The sequence below is a fragment of the Papio anubis genome, chromosome 3 (assembly GCF_008728515.1).
Source record: "Papio anubis isolate 15944 chromosome 3, Panubis1.0, whole genome shotgun sequence".
Lineage (NCBI taxonomy): Eukaryota > Metazoa > Chordata > Mammalia > Primates > Cercopithecidae > Papio > Papio anubis.
Genome location: NC_044978.1, coordinates 30,167,295 through 30,192,556, shown reverse-complemented (window position 1 = coordinate 30,192,556; position 25,262 = coordinate 30,167,295). Strand labels below are relative to the sequence as shown.

The 25,262-nt window shown below is 36.4% G+C and overlaps 1 protein-coding gene across 10 annotated transcripts in view; it reads left to right on the top strand.

Annotated features, from left to right (window-relative positions):
- The window catches only part of RAPGEF2 (Rap guanine nucleotide exchange factor 2), a 211,577-nt gene that overhangs the window by 69,203 nt on the left and 117,112 nt on the right, over positions 1-25,262 (top strand). The window contains exons 1-2 of one of the 10 annotated variants that reach the window (XM_021938909.2): positions 8,728-12,939; positions 13,819-14,110. The exons of 7 other annotated variants lie outside the window; for them this stretch is intronic. The gene's annotated coding sequence lies outside the window, so the exon portion shown is untranslated. Of the gene's footprint in view, positions 1-8,727; positions 14,111-25,262 lie in introns of those variants that run through there. 2 more of the 10 variants (XM_031664196.1, XM_021938910.2) reach the window with 2 other exon arrangements.

The following is a 25,262-nucleotide window of genomic DNA, read 5'->3' as shown; positions in this document are numbered from 1 at the left end:
GAGCCACTGCCAGTTTTTTGTTGTTGTTTGTTTGGGTTTTAAAGAGACAGGTTCTCAGCCTGTCATCTAGTCTTGAGTGCAATGGCACAATCTTAGCTCACTGTGGCCTCAACCTCCTGGGCTTAACCCATCCTGTCTCCTCAGCCTCCCAAGTGACTGGAACTCAGGCACACACCAGTATGCCCTGCTGATTTGAAAAATATTTGAGGGGAAAAATGGGGTCTTGCTGTGTTGCTCAGGCTGGTCTCAAACCCTGACCTCAAGCGATCCTCCCACCTTGACCTCCCAAAGTTCTGGGATTACAGGCGTGAGCCACTGCACCTGGTCTATGCTAGATATTTAAGACATGAATCATTATTGTTATACAGAGAGACTCTTTTATATTGGTCACAGTCTTAAAAAATCACTGCTGTTGAAATGCTTAATCTGATTTTCTTAATAAAATCAATTTTATAGAAGTCTCAAAGGAAGGGCCTTTTAATAGAAATAGTCATGTGTCCCATATTTAATCATAAACAGCATCTTTATTGCTCTGATAGTTTAAAACTTTTTATATCTTTTATATAGAGCATTTGGAGAGGAATCTCTTCACTTTCTTTTATGTGTTGGCCAGGTAGGGACTGTAAGGTTGAAGGGAAATTAATCCCAGGGTAGCTATTAGTCTAGGAACTTTGAAGATGCCAATAGGAGGATGGTAATTAAGGCTGGAAACCAGAGAAATTAGGACAAAGACTATACAGAGAGTGGTGGCTTCTGATGCATGGACTCTAGGGTTTGATTTACCAGGTTATTTGGGCAGCAGACTTAGTAGGCAAAATAATCTATACTACAAGTGCGTTAAGAAATTTTATCTATAACTGAAAATGTACTGGCAGTGGGAACTGCTGTGCAGTGAAGTGCCATCCAAATTGAGGTTTGCTTCATGGGCCCTTTCCATGCTTATCTATGGATTATTCTCCTCATTTTATATTTTTCAGTGTTTTTTCAAACATTAATTGAAACTTGCATTGACCTGACCACTCTCCTACTGTGTGGTCTCTACAGTGAGTCCTAGAGTATTCAAAAGAAGCAAGATGATCTACCCCTGCCGTCATGTAACTTAGTATCTGCTTGCGGCAATGAGGCGGTTGCATGGGAAGTAGAAAAAGTTCCCTGGGTATCATTGAACAAGTACGTAGTACAGTGTAAATTGACGTGGCAAAGACCATACAAAATGCAAAATCATTTCAAAGAGAGGGATATTTTAATGTATGTGGAAGGTCCTCAAGGGTGGCTCTTAAGGGGGTATTTTTGAGTTGGGTTTATAATTTAGATTGTTGGAAACTGAGATCAGGAAGAAAATGTGGACATGGTAAAGAACATAAGTGATGGCACAGAGATAGGATTGAGTGAGGACGATTCAAACATAACCAACAGCTTGAGTGAGGGCAAAAGATTGAGATCAGTTTATCTAGAATGCAAGTGTAGTTTAGGGAGTGAAATAGTTACAGAAGCATTGGTAATAGTGGCATTAATGAGAGCTCTACTTTACAAAGCTGTATAACTTGGTTGGAAAGCCGGGACTGTTGGTAAATTAGGTCTCAAGTAACATTGGCAGAAGGTTGAAAGAAATGTGCATATCATGTATTTGCACCACATTGACTGTGTCCATTTATAATTAGTGTTTGTCCTTCATTGATACCAACTGTATCCATAATTTAAAAATTAAAACTGTGCTGTGGTACTCTTAATAATCACATTTTAAATCAGAGCTGGCAGCTATAATGAGAATAAATGGAGAAACAGAACATTTAACTAATCAGTTTGGAGAGGCTGAAATACTATTCTCATTATGATTCACATGACGAACAATGAGCTACTTGAGTTTAAAAATCGCAGGCCTACTTTCTGCTTGCCGCTGCTGCATGATAACTTAAGTGATTGTTCTGAGACCCTGTAAGGTTTTTTTTAGTAATGGGAGGAGGTAAAACAATGGATGAGTTAGTTCTATATGTGGCAGAGACTGAAGACAAATTTATTTATTTGTTTTCAAGTGGGATTATTTATTTTAATTTTGACTTTGATTTTAGATTCAGGGAGTACTTGTGCAGGGTTTTTTACAAGGGTATATTGTGTGATGCTGAGGTTTGGGTTTGATTGAACCCATCACCCAGATAGTGAGCAAAGTATGCAATAGGTAGCTTTTCAATTCTTGCCCCCTTCCTTCCTCCTCACTCTTGTACTCCCCACTGTTTGTTGTAGCCATGTTTATGTCCACGAGTAGCTAATGTTTAGCTCCCACTTATAAGGGAGAACATGTGATATTTGGTTTTCTGTTTCTGTGTTGCAGCCTCCAGCTCCATCCATGTTGCTACAGAGGACATGATTCCATTCTTTTTTATGGCTGTGTAGCATTCCATGGTGTACGTGTACCACGTTGTCTTTATCCAGTCCACCACGGATGGGCACCTAGGTTGATTCCATGTCTTTGCTATTGTGAATAGTGCTGAGATGAATGTGCAAGGGCAGGTTTCTTTTTGGTAGAACGATTTCTTTTCCTTTGATTATATACCCAGTAATGGGATGGCTGGGTCAAATGGCAGTTCTATTTTTATTTCTTTGAGAAATCTCCAACCTGTTTTCCATAATGTCTGAAATAATTTACGTTCCCACCAATAGTGTATAATAAGCGTTTGCTTTTCTCCACAGCCTGGCCAGCATCTATTGTTTTTTGACGTTTTAATATAGCCATTCTGACTGGTGTGAGATGGTATCTCAGTGTGGCTTTGATTTGTATTTCTCTCGTAATTATTGATGTTGAGCATTTTTTCATATGTTTTTTGCCACCTGTATGTGAAGACAAATTTAAGTGTTTCGTATTTCATGTAAAGAGCTATATAGGATTAGAAAATCATATTCTTGAAAGAGTACACATTTGTTTTAAGTCATACAATGACTTATTGAAGATACCTTAAGGAGTATGGCATTTTAAAAATAACTCACTAGTGAATTATGTTACAGAAGGGTAACTTTATTGGACATTAAACATATCCAAAAGGCATAAAGATAAGTGAGGGATGGAGTTCTGGAAGTTATATATTCACGTAAGATTTACTTTCAGGTATTGGCAAAAATCACAGCTGGAGTGCAGATTAAGCATGATAGGAGTGTGGTGATTGGAGAAGGAATGGAGGGGAAAAAGGAAAAACTACAAATCATGTTAAAACTGTCCTCACTGAGTTTTACAAGTAATATACTGGTCTTACATACCCTTTCCTCCTACCATGGGAAAATATCACTAACTTATTATAGGATTAAATGAGGCAATACATAAGCTTTTTAGATGTTTTCTTTATAGAGAACATTATTAGAAGTTGTTGGCCGGGCGCAGTGCCTCATGCCTGTAATCCCAGCACTTTGGGAGGCTGAGGCAGGCAGATGACCTGAGGTCAGGAGTTCAAGAACAGCCTGGCCAACATGGTGAAAACCCCATCTTTACTAAAAATACAAAAAAAATTAGTCAGGCGTGGTGGCACAAGCCTGTAGTCCCAGATACTCGGTAGGACGAGGCACGAGAATTGCTTGAACGTGGGTGGCAGAGGTTGCAGTGAGCCGAGATCACGCCACCACACTCCAGCCTGGGCAACAGAGTGAGACTCCATCTAAAAAAAAAAAAAAAAAAAAGAAGTTGTTTTCTTGAAAAGGAAAACCATAAGACTTTATTTCATTCATATTTGGAATGGCCTAAAGTTAGATGATGGGAGAATTAGTAAGGGTTACTAAGTGTGTAAGAACTGCTTATCTTAGGATTCGTCTTGTACAACTCATTATCGTGTTATTTTTGCAGAAGCAGGTGATTGGGCCCTGCAGTTGGTCAGTTAATAAAATACTAGGTTAGGCAGGGAGCCATCCATTTTAACCTAAAAATGTTCAATTCGATCTATGCATATATATATAACTGAATCTACAGTTGAGTTAAAATATACACATGTGCATAAATATATATTTGTTTGTGTGTATGTGTATCAATTCATCCTCTAGGACTTGACTCTGTTCCCTTAAGTCTTCCGTACTTATTTACCCTGCACCTAATCCAACAACAGGTGTAAAAAACTGACATACCTGTATTAGTTTTACAAAGCATTAACCTATTAGGTAATTATTAAGTAGGTAGTTTATCAAGAATGAGCGGTATATGTATTGTTCTTTTTAAGATATTAATGTGCAAAACCTAATCACTACAAGGGGTAGTGTCCCAACAACTTTATCTTTGAAGAATTGTTTACCAAAAGGATTATCAAAAGTTACGAGCAAAAATGACCAGAACTGATTTCTAAAATCAGACGTTACTCCAGGTTATTAGTCGTGTCTTTTCAAGAGATTCCTTACCTTTGTGCTTAATGAGTACTAATGAGCTCTTTTATCTTGACTTCTGACCTAAACTCACCTGCAATGTTTGATATGCGTATACTTCTATCTTATTCATCCTACAAATATTTATTGCTTCTTACATGCTTGCTTAGAATGTGGTGCTGAACTAAAGGAGAGATCCTCCTCATGTGCTATCAAAGCCAAGAGATTAAAAAGTGTTTTGAGAAGGGAGAAGGGTCACTTTGTCTAGTGCTGCAGGGACATTCAATAATGGGAGACATAACCTTTGGATTTAGCAACATGGGAGTCCTGTGACCTAACAGGACTCGTGTTAGTGGAGTGGTGGAGCTGGTTGAGGAGACAATGGGGAGAGAAGAATTGGTGAAACAGAAAATTTCATCATATCAAGAAATTTCATAGTGAAGTAGAGCGGGAAAATGGGGTGGTGACTAGGAGTTGTAAAGTCAACAGGGTTTGTCTCTTCAAAATTAGGAGATGCTAGCATGTGTTTGTGAGTTGATGGAAATGATCCAGTTGAGAGAGGTACAAAGGTGATAAAGGAAAGAGGGGAGGTACTTGCAGAAGTGGGTGAAATTCCCACAGTGGGGTGGGATGGGGTGGGGGAGGTGTTAGCTTTTGAGAGCATGAAAGCACTTCATGCTCTTTTATAAACTTAGGATAAGAGATGTAGATCAGTTGGTAGATTTGGGAATTCCGTGATTTCCTGCTGCCAAACATAAATCCACACTCCCTTGATGAGACATACAGGGCAGCTCAAAATGCTTCCAGCTTGTGGTGCTTCCAACATGCTCTACAGTTACTGATCTCTGTGGTCTGGACATACTTTTGTCTAAGCTGTTGTGTCTGTCTGGGATATCCACCACATTGTTAGCACCTTCCCCCTACCCTGTGAATTTCTTTAGGAAGTCTACCCTTGTGTTCCTGTCAGGATCAATCATTGCATATCATACTAAACTGTGATACTTTCAAAGGTGTGGGCTCTGTTATTCATCTTTGCTTCCCCAGTGCCTAGGACACAGCAGGCGTTTAATCAATGTTTGCTGAATTCTGTTGGGTCAGGATTATATTTTTAACTTGCCCTTTAAAAAAATCACTTATAAAGTTTGACAATATTATGATAACATATTCCCTTTTAGAAATAACTTTTCAGTAGCCTACAATTTATTTAATGTCAGGTTGATATAGATGAGAAAACCAGGGAAAAGAATGAGGTTGCAAGGTAATGGAGGAGGAGTCTGGGGAAACCGTATGATAAATTGATATTATTCGACCTTTGCAGGGGTGTAGAAGAGGAAAAAAGGCAAATGGTGTTTGCTGGATGTTGGTTTTCTTACTGTGTTAGTTGTAATTAGTTTTGGTTGCAAAAAACAATTGCAACAATACAGTAGGACCCAATTTTTCTCTCACAGAAAAGGACCCTGGGAGTGGATGGTCCAGGATGGTTTGGTGGTGACTCCAAAGGTGAAAGGTTATAGGCTTCCACCCTTCTTCTCTACTTGTGCTAGCATGTGGCTTGTATTTTCAGGGTCAGTTGGTAGCACAGATGTCTGCCAAACCCCAGCCATCATGTCTGCCAAACTCCAGCCATCATGTCTGCATTAAAAGCTAGAAGCAGGAGGAAAGGCAATAGAGCAGAAAAGTTACCTTTTCCATCCAAGACAGATTCCTTGAAACATCATTTCTATTTATATCTCATTGTCCAGAATGTAGTCATGTGGCTGCTTCAGGCCACCCAGGATCCTGGGACACGTAGTCTTTTATTCTGCAATGTGATGCGCCCTGCTAAAAATAATATAAAAATATCCTTCTAAGGAGAAAGAGGAAAATGGATATTGGAGCAGGGAAGCCACGGTCTCTGTTACACCTGCTCTTCAGTTTTCCCCCTCACCCTTGGAGTGCGTTAATTGCCTGTGCTCACATTCTACATCAGCTTAGCCACGCTCCTTTAGCTTTTACATTATCTGTAGTTCCTATTTGTCTTACCGAAAGTTTACTCAAGTCCTGGTATTCCTATGACATATATAAGGCAAAGGCTTATATTAAAGGTTTTAAGGAAGTGCTGGGAGAGAATTCCAAATAAGGCAAAGAAAATGATGAAACAATTGTCAGCTTGCTTCAACTAGAGTTGATGATATTGAAGGGAAACTTTAGTTACACTAGATGTAAGTATATTCTATTTTAAATGTAAAATAAGGTAGGTCTCTAAAGGAGTAAAGTGAAATATGTAAATAGTCACAGTGGTATATATTAAAAATTCCCCCTTCGGGTGTTTGTCATACTTTCTGCTTCAGTATGAAGTATCTTCATCCTGGAACACTAACATGATTTTTAGCATTATTTAGAACCCTCTTTCCTGTTGTACATCATATTCCAATGTGATACCTGATGCACAGAGCAAAACTGTCCTCTAGAGGGAGAGGGTTCAATTGCTGGATCAAGTTGGGAATTTGGTTGCTATAACTACAACATCGCAGATGTGCTGTACATTTATGTAGGCTTCTGTGGCCTTTGGAGTACTGGGATTGGTAGTGTCTTAACACAGTAAGTAGCTGTAAAGAGAAGGACTGTGATATTTTTTGTGTGTATAGTTGATGGAGTTCCACAGGTCACCTGATGCTTAAAAGTCTTCAGTTAGGGCATTGTTTGTGATCCTTGCTATAAACGAGTGTGTGAGAGTTCATCCCAGAAGTCCTGTTTGCAGTGATGTTTCTATTTCTCGTGAAGAAATAAATAATACTATATTTCATAAAGATTTTAGAGTCTGATGTTTGTGTCAATGAAACACAGTATTGTTTTTCTCTGGAAGATGTTTCGGTTGGTTACCCAGTGCTAAGTGCTCAGGAACTCCTAACTCTTGTCTGTGCTCCGGTTGTTTTTGGAGAAGGGACAGAGGGATGTGTGAGTTACTGTTTCACTTGTATGAATTCAGGGTGTATCTTAAAATAATAGAGCAGCTAAATTTGTTTTTGTTTAAGAAAGTGTACTCTGTATTGGGGTCACTAACAGAAAATAACAAGAGTAATAGTATGGTTAAAAGAAGATTGATATGTGATGCAAATTATACTCTGGGAAATTGGAATGTCATTATTAAGATAAAAATGTCCAATTAATCATAGTTCAGGGACCTTCTTATTATGAGTTGAATATGTGTGTGTGTGTGTGTGTATATATATATATTTTGAAGACAACAAAATCATATTTTGAAATGTTAAAGAAGATGACTTTATTCTGTATTATGTACCCACTTAATTTTTTCCATGTATTATAAATTTTTTGACAGTACTTGTTGAAATAATAAAGTGAAGGACTATAGCTTAGATATTTATATTATTGCTTTTTTAAATGTAAGAATTTAAATGTCATGTGGTTTTTAAAAGGATCTGCATTTATTTTTTATTACCAATTAGTATTTTGAATTGTGAGTCCAAAATATTTAAATTATTGTCTTAGATGTTTCTTATGGCTTTATAGGGGTTACATATTTTTGCTATTAAATAGAAAATAGAATTTCTGCTATTGACTATTCATGGGTTTAGAGAGCTACACAAACATTAAATCATTATTTTCTTGGTTATACTTCTATCTACTTTTTTTGAGTCAGATTATCTTTAATTGATGGCTTACCTTTTCGTGTTTTATAACTAGAAATTGCTTAGAATGTAAGTGTAATTTCCTTAAGATAACTTTGGTATTAAACATTTTCAGATAGTTTTAAAAATGAGGGCAATTTAAAATTTGTCAAACACATTCTTGTGTTTTATTATTATTATTTTATGGTTCATTAGGGTGAATTTAGAAAATAGTCATTGGCAGACTTAATTCAGTTTTACACATAGAAAAACCTCAAGTTGAGAAATTCCATTTCATTAGGCTAAATCAGATATATTTTAGGATGAACGTGTATATATTCTAGCATGTATGTATCAGAGACATATATGTTTCCCTCTTTTCTTGCCATGATGGATATAGTCCAGGATAATAATTTAGTTATTACTCAGAATCATGAGACCATTTCCGTTTACCTCTTTTCACCTTATCTTGAATTTTAACTTACATAATTTTGGGAACACAAACTAAGGAATTGGCTTTGAATAAGGTATTCCAGGTTTTATAGCCATTATCCCATTTAAGTGATTTTTTTTTTTTAGATAGAGTCTCGCTCTGACACCCAGGCTGGAGTGCAGTGGTGTGATCTTGTCTCACTGCAACCTCTGCCTCTCGGTCTCAAGTGATTCTTGTGCCTCAGCCTCCTGAGTAGCTGGAATTACAGTCATGTGCCACCACTCCCAGCTAATTTTTGTATTTTTTGTAAAGATGGGGTTTTGCCATGTTGGCTAGGCTGGTCTTGAAGTCCTGGCCTGAAGTGGTCTGCCTGCCTTGGCCTCCCAAAGTGCTGGGATTACAGGTGTGAACTGCCATGTCTGGCCCCATTTAAGTGAACTTCTAAAATCTCTTATGTATAGGAAATTTTGTGTTTGAAAGCATCATTGTGACTGAAACAGATTTTTTTTCATTGATTATCTATGTTAGAACATAAAGTAATTTTAGTCTTTCAAATATAGTAGAGAAGAACTGCTTGATTACCATTCAAGCCCAAGAAACATGAATTTTAATTTTTCTAAGAACGTGCTTGTGGGACAGTATATAGAAAAGACTTTAGAGTCCTTGTGTTTGGCAATAATGATGGTTTGAAGATGACACGGGGCAAGACTTTCAAAGTAATTGCCCAAGGTAGAGGTTTTCAAACCAGGCAGTTATTAGATTTGCCTGGCTTAGGATGGGCAAAATGCTGAGTCCCACGCCCTGGAGATTTTGGTTTGCCACATCTGGGTTGGACCTTGGACTCTCTTGTTTTAAAAGCATACCAGCAGGTGGTTAATCAGATTCAAACAGAGAGGCTGTAGGTGAATGACTTTAAAATCGATGTGTAATTGTTTTAAAGGTAGATCAATAGAAGAAGAGAATCCCTGGAAGATCTGGTAAAGTTGAAACCAGAGATAGGAACCTTATCTTAATGGTCTCTGTGTGCCAAAGCTAAGGGCCTGAATAGTATTTCCATGGAAAAAGAAGTTGATGGAGAATAATTTAAAAGGGCTAATTGGTGGAATTTAGTGACTGAAGGTTACAGACAAGGGAAGAAAAAAAGTAAAAAATGGCTTCAGTTCTTTGAATTTGGATGTCTATAGAGCAATTACTTTGACAGCTATAACCAAATCTGGAGGGAATGAGGTAGGTGGGTATCAGAGTTGAAATGAAGATACTTGATTTTAGGCATGTTTAATTAATGCATTGACAAATAGATGGGAGCTACAGGGGATATAAAGAGATAACCTGGGTTCCTGAGAAAGATTGTAGATACAGGGTAGGGTAGGTGGAGGTTGGGTAAATAGAAAGAGTACCGAAGGAAAAGAAGAGTACTTACAGCTATGTCAGAAAGTAACAAACAGGAACAGAATTTGAAAACTTTAAAATTTTGCTGTACTGCCCAACCCAGTGCAGAGATGTCTCGTGGTCTATTTTAGCAAGCCATGCAATATGTTGTCAATCCTTACAAAAGTGAATGCCAGATTTATAAAGTTACCGAATTTTGTAAATGAGGCAATATTAATCTTTCACAAAACATTAATTTGAAAATGATTGAGTTGCTTTCATATTTTGGCTTCTATGAACATTCACAAATGTCTGTTTGTGTGGGTGATATGCTTTCCTTAATGTCTTGGAAAGGTACCTGGGGTGAAATTGATGGATAACATGGTAAATGTGTATTTAACTGTATAAGGAACTCCCACACTGTATTCCACAGTGGCTATAACATTTTTTATGCACACTAGCAGTTTATGAGATTTCTGTTTGCCTCACATCCTTGTCAACGCTTGGTATTGTCAGTCTTTTTCATCTTAGCTGTTCTAGTAGATATGTGGCAGTATTCTTACCGTGGTTTTTATTTTGTATTTCTCTGAAGATTAATGTTGATAATTTTTTCATGTGTTTGTTGGCCATTTCTATATCTTGGCAAAGTGTCAGTTCACCTCTTTTGCTGTTTTAAAAAATTGGATTGTTTGTCTTATTTTTGAGTTGTGTAAGCAATCTTTATGTGTTTTGGATACAATTATTTTGTTGGCTATATTCTGCAAAAATTTCCTCCTAATCTAACATGCACCTTAAACAAAAATAAATAAAAACTCTGTGTTTTTGAAAGCTAAGGCTTTTAATCTTAATGAAGTCCATGCTGTCAACCTGTTTTTTTATACTTTGTACTTTTAGTGTCCTCGTTAAGAAATCTTTTCTTAACCTCATGTCATAAAGGTTTCCTCAGTTTTTCTTCTAGAAATGTAATAGTTTTACTTCTTCCTTTTAGGTCTGAGATCTATTTTGATTTAATTTTTGTGTGTGGTGTGAGGTAAGGGTTGAGATTTACATTTCTTCATACAGATATTCAGTTGTTCTAGAAGACTTCATTGAAAAGAATATTTTTAATCTATAGAATTGCCTTGGCATGTTTGTTTAAAATCAATTAATTGTAAAAATAAATTATTTAACTATGAAATATTTGTTTAGATCTATCTCTGGAATCTCTCTTCTGTTCCATTGCTTTACATGTCAGTTCTTTCACCAGTACCACACTATCTTCATTTGTGTAACTTTATAGTCACTTTTGAAGTCATATAGCGTAAATCCCTGACTTTGTTCTTGCTTGTTTTTATTCTGTCCTTGCCTTTTTATATAAATTTTAAACCAGGTTATCAGTGCCAAAAAAATGTTCGTTAGGATTTGGTTGGAATTGCACTGAGTCTGTAGATCAGCTTGGGAAAGATTACTATCTTATCAATATTGAGCTTTCCAAACCGTGAACTCTCTCCATTTAAGTTTTCTAGAATTTCCCTTTGCAAGGTTAAGTTCCCTTTAGTATACAGATCATACACATTCTTCATTGTATTTATTCCTAAGTATTTTATATTTTGATTATAAATAATAGGTTTTTACCACTTCAGTCTATAAGGGGGAAGCTCTGAAACAAAGGTTAAGCAATATTGCCAGTGTTAGTTATTGGTAGAATTAGAAGAGTCTTTCACTTACAAAACAAGTATGGGCTCATGAGAAAAGTCCACATTTAATTCAGATGAATTAAATCAGTTGCCATTTTATTACTTGATATCTTTGTAAAAGATTATATATGTGTATGAGTTTATGCTTTTCCTTTCTTGGACATGTGTTATTTTAACTTCCAAGAATTATGAATACAGTATTTTTCAAGTGACCTGAATTTTTGTTGAGGTTCAATCTTACAAAGACATACTTACCATTTCAACTTCTCTTACGGTATGTGCCAATTTTTGGGCAGGTTAGTGGCTAGGTTTTGATGCCATTAACATAGAGCTTTAAAGAATAGCAGATGTTTAGTTGTGATTCTTGAGATCAGTTCAAGTTCTTACTTGCTTAGGGCCAATCTGAATCATTCATTATATTCATCTGCCATTTTTCTCATTAATATGTTACATAGATCTGTTTGGTTATTTCTTAATGTAATTGTTTATTTTACTTCTTGAATGAATTTTATAAAAAATAAGGCCATTTGAAAATAAGATATTAGAGCTAAGCTTCCTTGTCTATACAACTCATACACGGCCAGCTTTGCACACTGCAATGGTGAACATTTAACAAAAGTATATTGGACGGGCATGTGTCTACATGCTGAAAGGAAAAGCTGTTATGGACCATAACTTTTATACAAGCTGATCAGCTGCCGTCTGTGTACAAAGCACTGTGATCAGCAGAGACCTGTTTGTGCCACTGTGTAGACTGATAGCAGCAGATTAATTTAGCTGAGCTGTTCTCTAGCAGTTTGGTCACGAGGACATAGACACTACCAAAGTGTAGTCATCACACCACTGATCTTTGCTGGTTTAGATTGTGGCAAGAGAGAAAAACTGCTTGCTCTCTTCACCCCAATACAGCTGAGGTAAGAGCCACCTTTTTTTCTCTTGAAGGGAAAAACGAGAGCAAATCTGCCTCTTTTAACTTTTCCCATGCTGTTTGATTTAAATTTATTCTAGTCTTTTCCATGATAATCCCCCAGGCCAGGTATACAGTTCAGCATCTCTTTGGCGGAGAGCAACTAGTTTGTAGCACAGCTTGGGTAAATTTTAATAACAAAATTGTATTGCCAGCACGAAGCATTTGACCTTGAAGACAGAGGAGAGCAGACATTGCAGATTTCACTACTTGCCCTTCACTTACAAGAGAGTAGATAATGAATTAATAGAAATTGATAAAGAGTGTCTGTCAGGCAGCCGCTGAGGTCATGAGGCTGGTATGCAAAAAGAGTACCCATACAACATGCGAAACACATAGCTGCAGCCAGGAGAGGTGGGTGGGTCATCGAAGCAGGAAATTAGCCGTCAGATGGAATGTTGGCCTCTGTACAAGCTACGCCGCGCGCATGGACTCACTGGGAGAAAACACACAGGGAAATGGGGAGTGCTCAGTGCTGCAGAGAAAAGAGCTCCTATAGAAGATGACAGCACTATTGCTGTTAGTGGTACTTCAAAGATACTGAAGACAGTGCAGGTTAGATTTTTTTTTAAAGGAATTAAAATATTAGTAGCTTAAGTATGTTTAGTGTTTGTTAAATAGACAACAAACTACTGAGGAATGAACAGGGGGAATAGCACAGCTATAAGGCCTTCATATTGTATAATAATTTTTATCGTGTACTCTATTTTTATAAGCAGAGGTTAAATGTTGAGATCCACTTTGCAGAGGAACAAACTTCTGTTAATTTGTGTAGGGTGATGATTGTTAGAATGTTTCTAAGTGAGCCTTGAAAGAAATTTAGAGATGTATAGTGTGTGTTCAGTTTTCTCAATACTTCTGAAATATAAGCCGGTTAAAGTCCATGCTTTAGAAGCAGTTTGCAGTTTACACACATACATGTAATTTATATATGTATCTGGTGTGTGTGTGTGATTTTTAACATAGCTGTTACTTTTTTGGGGTCTAAACTAATGAGTTAACTTATTAAGAAAATATTACATGTATTTTATGGAAAGTCTTTCAACCCACTTTCCTTTTATACTTATATTAAAATTTATTCTTATATAAGTTACCAATTTTTGAGAATGGAATTGATGGCATCAGCAGTTACTTGTTAGCTTTTCCTCCCTAATTTAATTGCCACTCTGCTGTCTGAAGACAGTGTTATGTGATTGTTTTTTTTGTAAGTCCTAAACAAATAAATTGGTTTTGATTTAGGAACATCAGTCCAGTCAGTTACTTAGACTTTTTTAAGGAAGAAACTAAAATTTAGTAACTGCCTATCATTTTCTGAAAACAGGGGTGTGAAAAATTGATATATTGGAGTATTATGTTTTTAATCATTTTGTAAATTAGGATTGCCCACCAGTATAATATCTGCTTGACTCCTGTGTATTCCCTTGTTGGGTGTAGGCTGACTTGAATAAGTTTACATTCCGATACCGAGAATTGCATTCCACTGGGTAGTTCTGACGTACAAGAAGAATGTGGAGGCCCATACAAAGGGCAAGATTAGGGACACTGATAGAAGAGGCTTCTATGCTCTGTGACTGCCTTCCGTGGAAAGCTCACACTGGCAGAAAGTGCTCTTGACCCAACTTGGGAGAGGAAAATGTGGTCACAGAAACTTCGGACAATTGGACCTTACAACACCTGCAGCACCCTGTCTGGTGTTTCATTGCCTATGGGTATTTACGAAAACTAGGTAAGAGCTTTACGTTCTCAAACTTTCATGCTGTGTGGGAGTCTTGAAGGAAAGTTTAGTTTTCTCAATTTTTTATATTATATGGAAGACTACTTAGTAATTTTTTTGTCTTCATATTTTTGGTATTACAAAGTCATACCATTTGCACCTGTAGAAGTATGTAACTTAGTTTCAATTTTGCTAACAATTTTACTTTTTAATTTTTAAATTGTTTTGTATAAAAACTTCAGCAAAAAAATGTAATGGAATGAAAGTCTGAATTGTTATACTGTTTTTAGAGCAGTCGTTCTTAGCCATACTGAGGGAGTACTAGCATTTAGGAATAATCTGTTTCATATGCTGCAAGTGGTCTTTTCAGTAATCATTTACTGGTGGGCTTAATTTTTTTTCTTTTTTGACATGGCAGAGAACTCACAGATTTACCAGAAGTGAACCTACATCACTTAGTTGTTATCTTGTGATTGTTTAATGTAAGATTTTAAGGACATGCTGAAATTACATTGAGATTGAATTGTTGAAAGGCAAGGTGTACAGTGTATTTATACAGAACAATTTAGAAAGCTTTAAAATAGACCATAGTGATCACATTTTCATTCTGTGTGGAAGGAGAAGACTATCAGCATTCTTAAAACACATATACCATAATACTTCTCCCTTCCACCACCCACTTTCCTACTTTATGGCCTCTGACTAGACACCTCTTGTCAAATGCTGGTGTCTAGTTAGAAAGAACAGGTTTTTAAAATATTCAGGCTAACTCTCATTGATAACTGTTAACCTTCATCTTTCTTGTTTTTGAAAGACAGCTATTCATATATGTGTGTTAATACATGTGTGTTAATAGCATGTCTTATATACAAATATACATATACACACAAAGACTGAAACTTCTACAAGACCAGAAATAACTTTTGAAAGATATTTAATTCTAAGTAGAAAAGATAAGCCATGTATCTTTAAAAATTAAGGAGTCTGAAATTTTAAAATATCTTGTTTATCTTGGTAAACAACAGATCTTTGCCGAGGTAACCCTAAAGCTCTTTATGGTCATTTGTAATTTGCTGAATTTGAATTGCCTTCTGAATTACAAATGCTGATTTGTGTTTTTCACTCAACTAGCTACTGAGCGAGCCTGGCCATTGAGAATTCACCTCTCAATGAAACTCACTTCTTGACTTGTCATTGGGTTATAGCTGTTTGTGTACTTGTCATCCATGGCATATAAACTACTTAAGAAGAGGGACTGTATTTAGTGAGTTTTTTTGTAAACTCTCAGTATTGATTACCAAGTTTATATTGGTAATATCGATTCTGTTACGTGTCCCGTGAACATTTGGAAGAGGAATAGATAGCACAATAATATATATGTCAGAAATAATATTATCTAGTCGTGCACTGTGTAATAATGTTTTGATCAATAATGGACCACATATACAGTGGTCATCCCAGAAGATGATAATATGGTATTTTTACTGTACCTTTTCAATGTTTAGATGTTTAGATACACAAATACCATTGTGTTACAATTGCCTACAATATTCAGTAGAGTAACATTCTGTATGGGTTTGTAGCGGAGGAGCAATAGGCTGTGTCATCTAGCCTAGGTTGATAGTAGGCTATCCCATCTTGGTTTGTGTAAGTATACTCTGTGATGGTCACACAACAGTAAAATCGCCAAACAACATATTTCCCAGAACATATCTCCATCCTTAAGCAATGCATGACTGTATGTTAATATATATTATTACTCACACATATTATTTTATGTGTTGTACGTTATGTATATAATATATTCTCACAAATACATTATTTATATCTTAAATTTAAACAAAAGTTTCTCACGTGAATCATATATATGTGAGAAATAATATATGTTTTGTAGAGAGAGAAAAAAAACCTCAAATATATGACCATGGATAAAGAAAAAAATGAGATTAATATTAGGTGAAAAAATGTTCATATAAATGACTCTTCTAAACTTTGATTTAAAATAAAGATTAAGTTGTATTCTTAATCCAAAAATTTCAAATCCAGAATGTTCCAAAACTTGAAATTTTTTGAGCACTGACGTGGTGCTCAAAGGAAATACTCATTGGAGCATTCTGGATTTCATATTTCCAGAGTAGGGATGCTCCACCTATACATGCAAATATTCCCAAATCCAAAATAATCCAAAATCAAAGCACTTCTGATTCTAAGCATTTTGGATAATGCATACTCGACCTGTCTTTCAGTCGTATTTGTTTACCTTCTGCCCATCTCTAACTAGTTCTTTCACCCAACGTCTGTCACTTCATTGTTAAATTATCATATAAAAGAGACAGGTTCCCAGTTTGTCCATCATCAAATATAACTCTTCATTTGTTCCTAAGATTTGCTGTTTGTTAAAATAGAGATTCTACTTTTTCTTATTCAAGTCCCAGATTTTTGCCAAGAAACCCAAATATCCTCTCTATAGTTTCTTTCCTAAGATTTTTTTATTGTGGTAAAAAAGATATGTAAACTATGTCATTTTAACCATTTTTAAATATATGGTTACATTTAAGTGTGTGTTCCAGTGGCGTTAATTACATTCACACTGTTGTGTCACTAGTGGCGCTACCTCTTTCTAAAGCTTTTCTGTAACTCCAGATGGAAACCCTGAAACCATTATGCTTTCCAAACCACTTTCTCCAACCCTTGGCAACCTTGAATCGTCTTTCTGTCTCTATGAATTTGCCTATTCTAGATATTTCATGTAAGTGGAATCATATATTTGTACTTTTGTGGCTGGCTTGTTGTCTTCAGTGTATGTTTTCAAGATTCATCCATGTTGTAGCAGGTATCTGAACTTCGTTCCTTTATATGGTTGAATAGTATTCCATTGTGTGTGTATGCCATAGCTTGTTTATCCGTTCATCCATTGTTGGACACTGGGGTTGTTTCCACATTTTGGCTACTGTGAATAATGTTGCAGTGAGCATTGGTGTACAAATATCTGTTTGAGTCCCTGCTCTCAGTTCTTTTTGGTATTTATCTAGGGCTAGAATTGCTGTGTCATATGTTAATTCTATGTTTAGATTTTTGAGAAATTGCCAAACTGTTTTCCACAGTGGCTGTATCATTTTACATGCCCACTAGCAATGCACAGGGTTCCAAGTCCTCCACGTTCTTTTTTTTCTTTCTTTTTGCTTTCTTAAAAAAGGGAAATAGTAAAAAATTGTAGCCATCCTGGTATCTCATTTGCATGTGCTTCAGGTGTGAAATGGTATCTTACTGTGGTTTTGATTTGCTTTTCTCTGATGACTAAAGATGCTGAGGACCTTTTCATGTGTGTATCAGCTCTTTGTGTATCTTCTCTGGAGAAATGCCTATGTAAGTCCTTTGTCAAGTTTACATTGGGTTGTCTTTTTGTTGTTTAAGAATTTTTTATGTATTTTGAATATTGAATCTTTATCAGATATGTGATTTGCAAATACTTTCTTATTCTGCAGGTTGCCTTTTCAGTTAAGGCCCTTTGATACACATTTTTTAATTAGGATGAAATTCAGTTGATCTGTGTTTATTCTCCTGCTCCTCATGCTTTTATTTTCCAGAGCTAGGAATCTATTGCCAACTCCAAGGTCATGAGGATTTAATCCTATGCTTTTACTAAGAGTTTACTTTTGGCTCTTATATTTAGCTTGTTGATTCATTTCGAGTTAATTTTTGTCTGTGGTGTGCAGTAGGGGTCCAATTTCATTCTTTTTCATGTGAAAGCCAATAATCCCACCACCATTTGTTGAAGACTCTGTTCTCCTCCCATTGAACAGATATGACATCCTTATCAAAAACCAACTGGTCAATCATTTGCAGTAACCTAGATGAGACTGGAGACTATTATTTTGAGTGAAGTAACTCAGAAATGGAAAACCAAACATCATATGTTCTCACTCATAAGTGGGAACTAATCTATGAGGATACAGAGGCATAAGAATGACACAATGGATTTTGGGGACTCATGGGGGAAGTGTGAGAAGGGGGTGAGGGATAAAAGACTACAAATTGGGTGCAGCGTATACTGCTTGGGTGGTGGGTGCACCAAAATCTCACAAATCACCACTAAAGAACTTATATAACCAAGTGCCACCTGTTCCCCAATAACCTGTGGAAATAAAAAATTTTTTAAAAAAAAGAAAACATAAGGAAAAAAAAGTCCTGTTAATTTAACACTCACACACAAAAAAATCAATTGGCCATTGATGTATGAGTTGATTTCTGGACTCCTACTTCTGTCCTTTTGGCCTAAGTACCACACTGTTTTGATTACTATAGCTTTGTAGTAAATTTTGAAATTGGGAAGTGTGAGTCCTCTGACTTTGTTCTTTTTCAAGATTTTCTTGGCAAATTAGGGCCCACCCAATTTCCATATGAATTTTACGACCAGTTTTTTCATTTCTGTAAAAAAGACTAGTCTAATTTTGATAGAGGGTATGTTGAATCTGTAGATCACCTTATGTAGTTTATTATAAGACTTACTAAAAAAAAAACAAAAACAGTGCTGTATTTGACAGTGTTAAGAGTCCATTTCTGACAGTGGCACCAAGGAACAGGATGTAATCACATTTGGATCAGAATGTAGTCACATGGTTTAGAGCAATCCTTACCAACTCCTGATTTTTGATCAAGGATCGTAGGTGTACATTTAAGTTACCCAATTTCTTTAATTGTATTTTTTTCTAAATTATTTCTAAGTCTTTTAAAAATGATTATTTTAGAAACTTAAGGGATACTGGCTTTTAGCTGGTGTAATAGGACTTAATGAATTATTATTATTATTATTATTATTATTATTTTGAGACGGAATCTTGCTCTATCATGCAGGCTGGAGTGTAGTGGCGTGATCTCGCTCACTGCAACCTCTGCCTTCCGGGTTCAAGTGATTCTTCTGCCTCGGCCTCCCGAGTAGCTGGGACTTCAGGTGCATGCCACCATGCCTGGCTAATTTTTTTTTTTTTTTTTTTTTTTTTGAGACGGAGTCTTGCTCTGTTGCCCAGGCTGGAATGAGTGGTGCGATCTCGGCTTACTGCAAGCTCTGCCTCCTGGGTTCACGCCATTTATTGGACTTGAAGTGTGACTTGAAGTGTGAAGTGCAACTTGAAGTGTGACTTCCCGACCTCAGGTGATCTGCCTGCCTCAGCCTCCGAAAGTGCTGGAATTATAGGCATGAGCCACCATTCCCGGCCTATTATTATTATTTTTGAGACTGAGTCTTGCTCTGTTACCCAGGCTGAAGTGCAGTGGTGCAATCTCAACTCACTGCAACCTCCATCTCCTGAGTTCAAGTGATTCTCCTACCTCAGCCTCCTGAGTAGTTAGGATTACAGGTGCCTGCCATTATGCCTAGCTAACTTTTGTATTTTTAGTAGAGATGGGGTTTCACCATGTTGGCTAGGCTGGTCTCAAACTCCTAACCTCAAGTGATCTTTCCATCTCGGCTTTCCAAAGTGCTGGGATTACAGGCATGAGCCACCGTGCCCAGCCTATGAAAAGTTATCTTAATTTATGCATCTGGTCTTTTGGAAAGCCCTTTGGATTCCCTGAATTTTTTGTGAGAAATTTTTCAGTTCTGTGTATTTCCCCTTAGAAACTCTTCCAGGGTAATACCCTTTTATAGATTTGATTTTTCTATAAGGGCATGTATTGTAATTATTGTTTTTGATTCTTTCCTTGTGTGTCCATCATTTCATAGTTTTGTCTTTGTTTATAATTTTACTTGTTGTGTAAGCATCTTGCTGTGCTAATGCATTCAAAGACTTCGTTTTTTTTAATAACTTTTAACTGAAAACTGAGAACCTGTTGTTTAATATAATATTAAATACTGTGTGCATTTGATCACCTTTTCAGTGTAGAGCATTTCATTGTGCGCACTGGATCCTCTGTGGCTTTCCTGCACTCACACTTTATAAAATGTCTTGTACTTTATTCTTACTGTTTTGGTTTTGTGTTTTACTTTCTCAAAGTGTATTTGTTATTTGCAGTCCTGAAGATTTTGCACCATTTTTTTCCACTCAGTAATCTAAAATATTTAAAAGGATTGTTCATTATATTGTCAATGAGGTACTTTATCTCCTACACATCTTCATCTGTTGCCTTTTTTAAGTCTGTACTTATTTTCCAGAGCTGAATTTCTTCAGTTTATTTGTATAGAACTTGGCCAAATATTTTTGAAAATGTTGTAAATAATCATATTTATTTACTTTTATTTATGTATTTATTGTTTCAAAGAATCAGAGAGCAGAAGCAAAAGTAACTTGTGGACTTAATTTCTAGCTAACTTTTTTTTTTTTTTTTCATTGCTTTGTGTGTTTCTTCCAACCTTACAGCTTCTGGTTTGTGAGCTAAGAGCACATCATCTCTGTGAGAGAGCTCAGAGGCTTTGTCACTCATCAGGCCTAGCGTGTGCACTCATGACCTACTCTTTGGCTCTTTCGAGGCTGCTCTTCCTTTCTGCATTCCTGGCTGTGTTTGAAAAAATAGATTGTTGAATAAATGAAATAATATATTCTCCCTTGCTAATGTGTGTTCTGTGCACATTGCTTTTTCCATTCAGCTTTTTCAATAAATATATCTGATGGAAAGTCTGCAGTTTCTCGTGTTCCCGTCTTTGTGACGCTTTGTAGAACTCGAGTCTTTTTGTAGTTGAAAATGTTTCATCAGGCTCTAGTGCAATTGACTCTCTGAAAAACTCTCATGGAAATATTTTTGTAGAGCACGTTTTAGGAAATTTAAACTTTTCATCCCCAAAGTAATAGTGTGCTAGTGCAACTTGAAGTGTGACTTCCCAGCCATAAAGTTCTGTTGAATGAATGACTAATTGGTAAGAGGATTTGCACCCTAAATCCTGGAGTGGGGAAGATGGTACTATATTTATATATAAAATAATTAACAGTTATATAGTTTATTTATGTGAACATTAACACTTTTTGTTGCTAAAATTTGTAAACAATTCTAGCATGTATTTTTGTATCAACTATTATATGAACAGTGTATACTTTACAAACATTTATGATTTTTTACTATGTTACATTTAAAAATGGATAAACATTAGACCAGTATATTTATAAACTTGTCTAGGTCTGTAACCTGCCAGATATTTTACTCACACATTGAGATTATTTATTAATTTGTAGTGCATAATTGTAAGCTTCATTTAAAAAAATTAAATTGCAAATAGGTAGATTCAGAAACTCAAATTTTTGTGTATATTGAAGAGTTATGGAATTTCAGTTGTATTTAATTGTAAGCTAAAAGAAATGTTTAAAAATTCAGATCCTTTAAATTGTATGAGAAGTAACATGAAAATAGATTTATTATGTTGTTTCTGGCAAATTTTTTCACTTAAAAGTACTCCAATGTGTATGTTTCTGTGGGCATATATGTGTGACTGTATATATGAACATTAAAAATTTTTTTTCAAATATGTTAAACATGATGCTGGTTTTGATTTTCATGGAAACGTTTTCTTGTTTTCAAGGCAGGTTTTACTCTGTTGCCCGGGCTAGAGTGCAGTGGCACATTCTTGGCTCACTGCAACCTCTGCCTCCCATGCTCAAGTGATCCTCCCATCTCAACTTCCTGAGTAGCAGGGACTACAGGCTCACACCACCATACCTGGCTAATTTTCGTATTTTTAGTAGAGACAGGATTTCACCATGTTGCCCAAGCTAGTCTCGAACTCCTGGGCTCAAGTGATCATCCCTCCTCAGGCTTCCAAAATGCTGGGATTATAAGCATGAGCCATCGCGTCTGGCCAGAAATGATTTTGGAAAAGGACTTAATTATCTTTAACAATCAAATAATTATTGTTAAGGAAAATGACTTAAGTGATGGCCTAGTCTAACCTAATAAACCTGTAAACAAATAAAATTTATCGTATGATGTGGTGAAGATAGTTTGCTAGAGATTGCAGACGATAGAATGACGATATTGGCTTTTCTATTTTCTTCCTCTTACGTGACTTGGCTCCTAATACTTGAAACATGTGTATTACTATGATATAAAGAGGATTATAAATGGAACAAGAATTTCCATAGGAGTCCGTCACAGTGCCTAATTAACTTGGAAAAAATTGTTCAGTGAAATAGTTTTTTGGTAGAATTTTAAAGCATTTTTTCTTAAAGATAAGTTTATTAAATATGATTGACAAAAATTTTAATATTAGGCCAGTGGTGGTAGCTCACACCTGTAATCCCAGAATTTTGGGAGGCCGAGGAGGGAAAATTGATTGTGGCCCTAAGTTCAAGACCAACCTGGGCAACATAGCTAGACTTTGTCTCTACAAAAATAAAAAAAAAAATAAAAAAAAAAAAGGCATGTATGGTGGTATGCACCTGTAGTCCCAGGTACTTGGGAGTCTGAGGTAAGGTAGGAGGGTTGCTTGAGTCCAGGAGTTCAAGACTACAGTGGGCTGTGATTGTGCCGCTGTACTGTGGCTTGGGTGATGGAGTGAGACCCTGTCTCTTTAAAAAAAAAAAAAAAAAGTTAAGTCCTGAATGGGCAAAAACTGGCAGCCTTCCCTTTGAAAACTGGCACAAGACAGGGATGCCCTCTCTCACCACTCCTGTTCAACATAGTGTTGGAAATTCTGGCCAGGGCAGTCAGGCAGGAGAAAGAAAGGGTATTCAATTAGGAAAAGAGGAAGTCAAATTGTCCCTGATTGCAGATGACATGATTGTATATTTAGAAAACCCCATCATCTCAGCCCCAAATCTCCTTAAGCTAATAAGCAACTTCAGCAAAGTCTCAGGATACAAAATCAATGTGCAAAATTCACAAGCATTCTTATACACCAATAACAGACAAATAGAGAGCCAAATCATGAGTGAACTCCCATTCACAATAGCTTCAAAGAGAATAAAATACCTAGAAATCCAACTTACAAGGGATGTGAAGGACCTCTTCAAGGAGAACTACAAACCACTGCTCAACGAAATAAAAGAGGACACAAACAAATGGAAGAACATTCCATGATCATGAATAGGAAGAATCAATATCGTGAAACTGGCCATACTGCCCAAGGTAATTTATAGATTCAATGCCATCCCCATCAAGCTACCAATGACTTTCTTCACAGCATTGGAAAAAACTGTTTTAAAGTTCATATGGAACCAAAAAAGAGCCCACATTGCCAAAACAATCCTAAGTCAAAAGAACAAAGCTGGAGGCATCACGCTACCTGACTTCAAACTATACTACAAGTCTGCAGTAACCAAAACAGCATGGTACTGGTACCAAAACAGAGATATAGACCAATGGAACAGAACAGAACCCTCAGAAATAATACCACACATCTACAACCATCTGATCTTTGACAAACTAGACAAAAATAAGAAATGGGGAAAGGATTCCCTATTTAATAAATGGTGCTGGGAAAACTGGCTAGCCATATATAGAAAGCTGAAACTGGATCCCTTCCTTACACCTCATACAAAAATTAATTCAAGATGGATTAAAGACTTAAATGTTAGACCTAAAACCATAAAAACCCAAGAAGAAAACCTAGGCAATACCATTCAGGACATAGGCATAGGCGAGAACTTCATGTCTAAAACACCAAAAACAATGGCAACAAAAGCCAGAATTGACAAATGGGACCTAATTAAACTAAAGAGCTTCTGCACAGCAAAAGAAACTACCATCAGAGTGAACAGGAAACCTACAGAATGGGAGAAAATTTTTGCAATCTACTCACCTGACAAAGGGCTAATATCCAGAATCTACAAAGAACTCAAACAAATTTACAAGAAAAAAACAACCCCATCAAAAAGTGGGCAAAGGATATGAACAGACAGTTCTCAAAAGAAGGCATTTATGCAGCCAGCAGACACATGAAAAAGTGCTCATCATCACTGGCCATCAGAGAAATGCAAATCAAAACCACAATGAGATACCATCTCACACTAGTTAGAATGGCGATCATTAAAAAGTCAGGAAAAAACAGGTGCTGGAGAGGATGTGGAGAAATAGGAACACTTTTACACTGTTGGTGGGACTGTAAACTAGTTCAACCATTGTGGAAGACAGTGTGGCGATTCCTCAAGGATCTAGAACTAGAAATACCATTTGACCCAGCCATCCCATTACTGGGTATATACCCAAAGGATTATAAATCATGCTGCTATAAAGACACATGCACATGTATGTATATTGCGGCACTATTCACAATAACAGAGACTTGGAACCAATCCAAATTTCCATCAGTGATAGACTGGATTAAGAAAATGTGGCACGTATGCACCATGAAATACTATGCAGCCATAAAAAAGGATGAGTTCATGTCCTTTGTAGGTACATGGATGAAGGTGGAAACCATCATTCTGAGCAAACTATCATAAGAACAGAAACAAACACCGCGTGTTCTCGCTCATAGGTGGGAATTGAACAATGAGAACACTTTGACACAGGAAGGAGAACATCACACACCAGGGACTGTCGTGGGGTAGGGGGGAGGGACAGCATTAGGAGATATACCTAATGTAAATGACAAGTTAATGGGTGCAACACACCAACGTGGCACATGTATACATATGTAACAAACCTGCACGTTGTGCACATGTACCCTAGAACTTAAAGTATAATAATAATTTTTTAAAAGTTCATGTTAAATGGAAGGAAAGAAATACTTTTGTGAATGAGTGAGGTGTCACATTAACAAAGAGAGCTTCACTGGAATTCTCTGTTCTTGATTCTAGTTTGCATATCCCTATGTCAGAAACAATAAATCTTCTCCGGTGTTAACGTGGGTATTCACCACAGATAAGGCAAAGGTGCTATGTCTGTGTTCACTCATGCAGAGTTCTCAGGAGGAATGAGCTTTCAGTAGTACATCAGCTGAAATCAGTTTATCATAAAAATAAAGTTTTAAGTTGAGTATGTTTTTCTTAAAACATTTAAAATAAGTTGATTTGAAAATTTAGGAAAATAAATACACTTTTTAGGTGAAAAAAGAGTTTAACCTAAGCAAGTTGTGAAGAGAATTACATGTACATGCATTTTATACTTCTTTGGGACATTTCTATAGTTTGCCACTGAGACATTTTCCATCCCTACTGGAATATTCTCAAAGTTCACCTGAGGATGATTTAAAATAACCTAACAGAAAACTCACCCATGCTAATAATTCTCCTTTTCT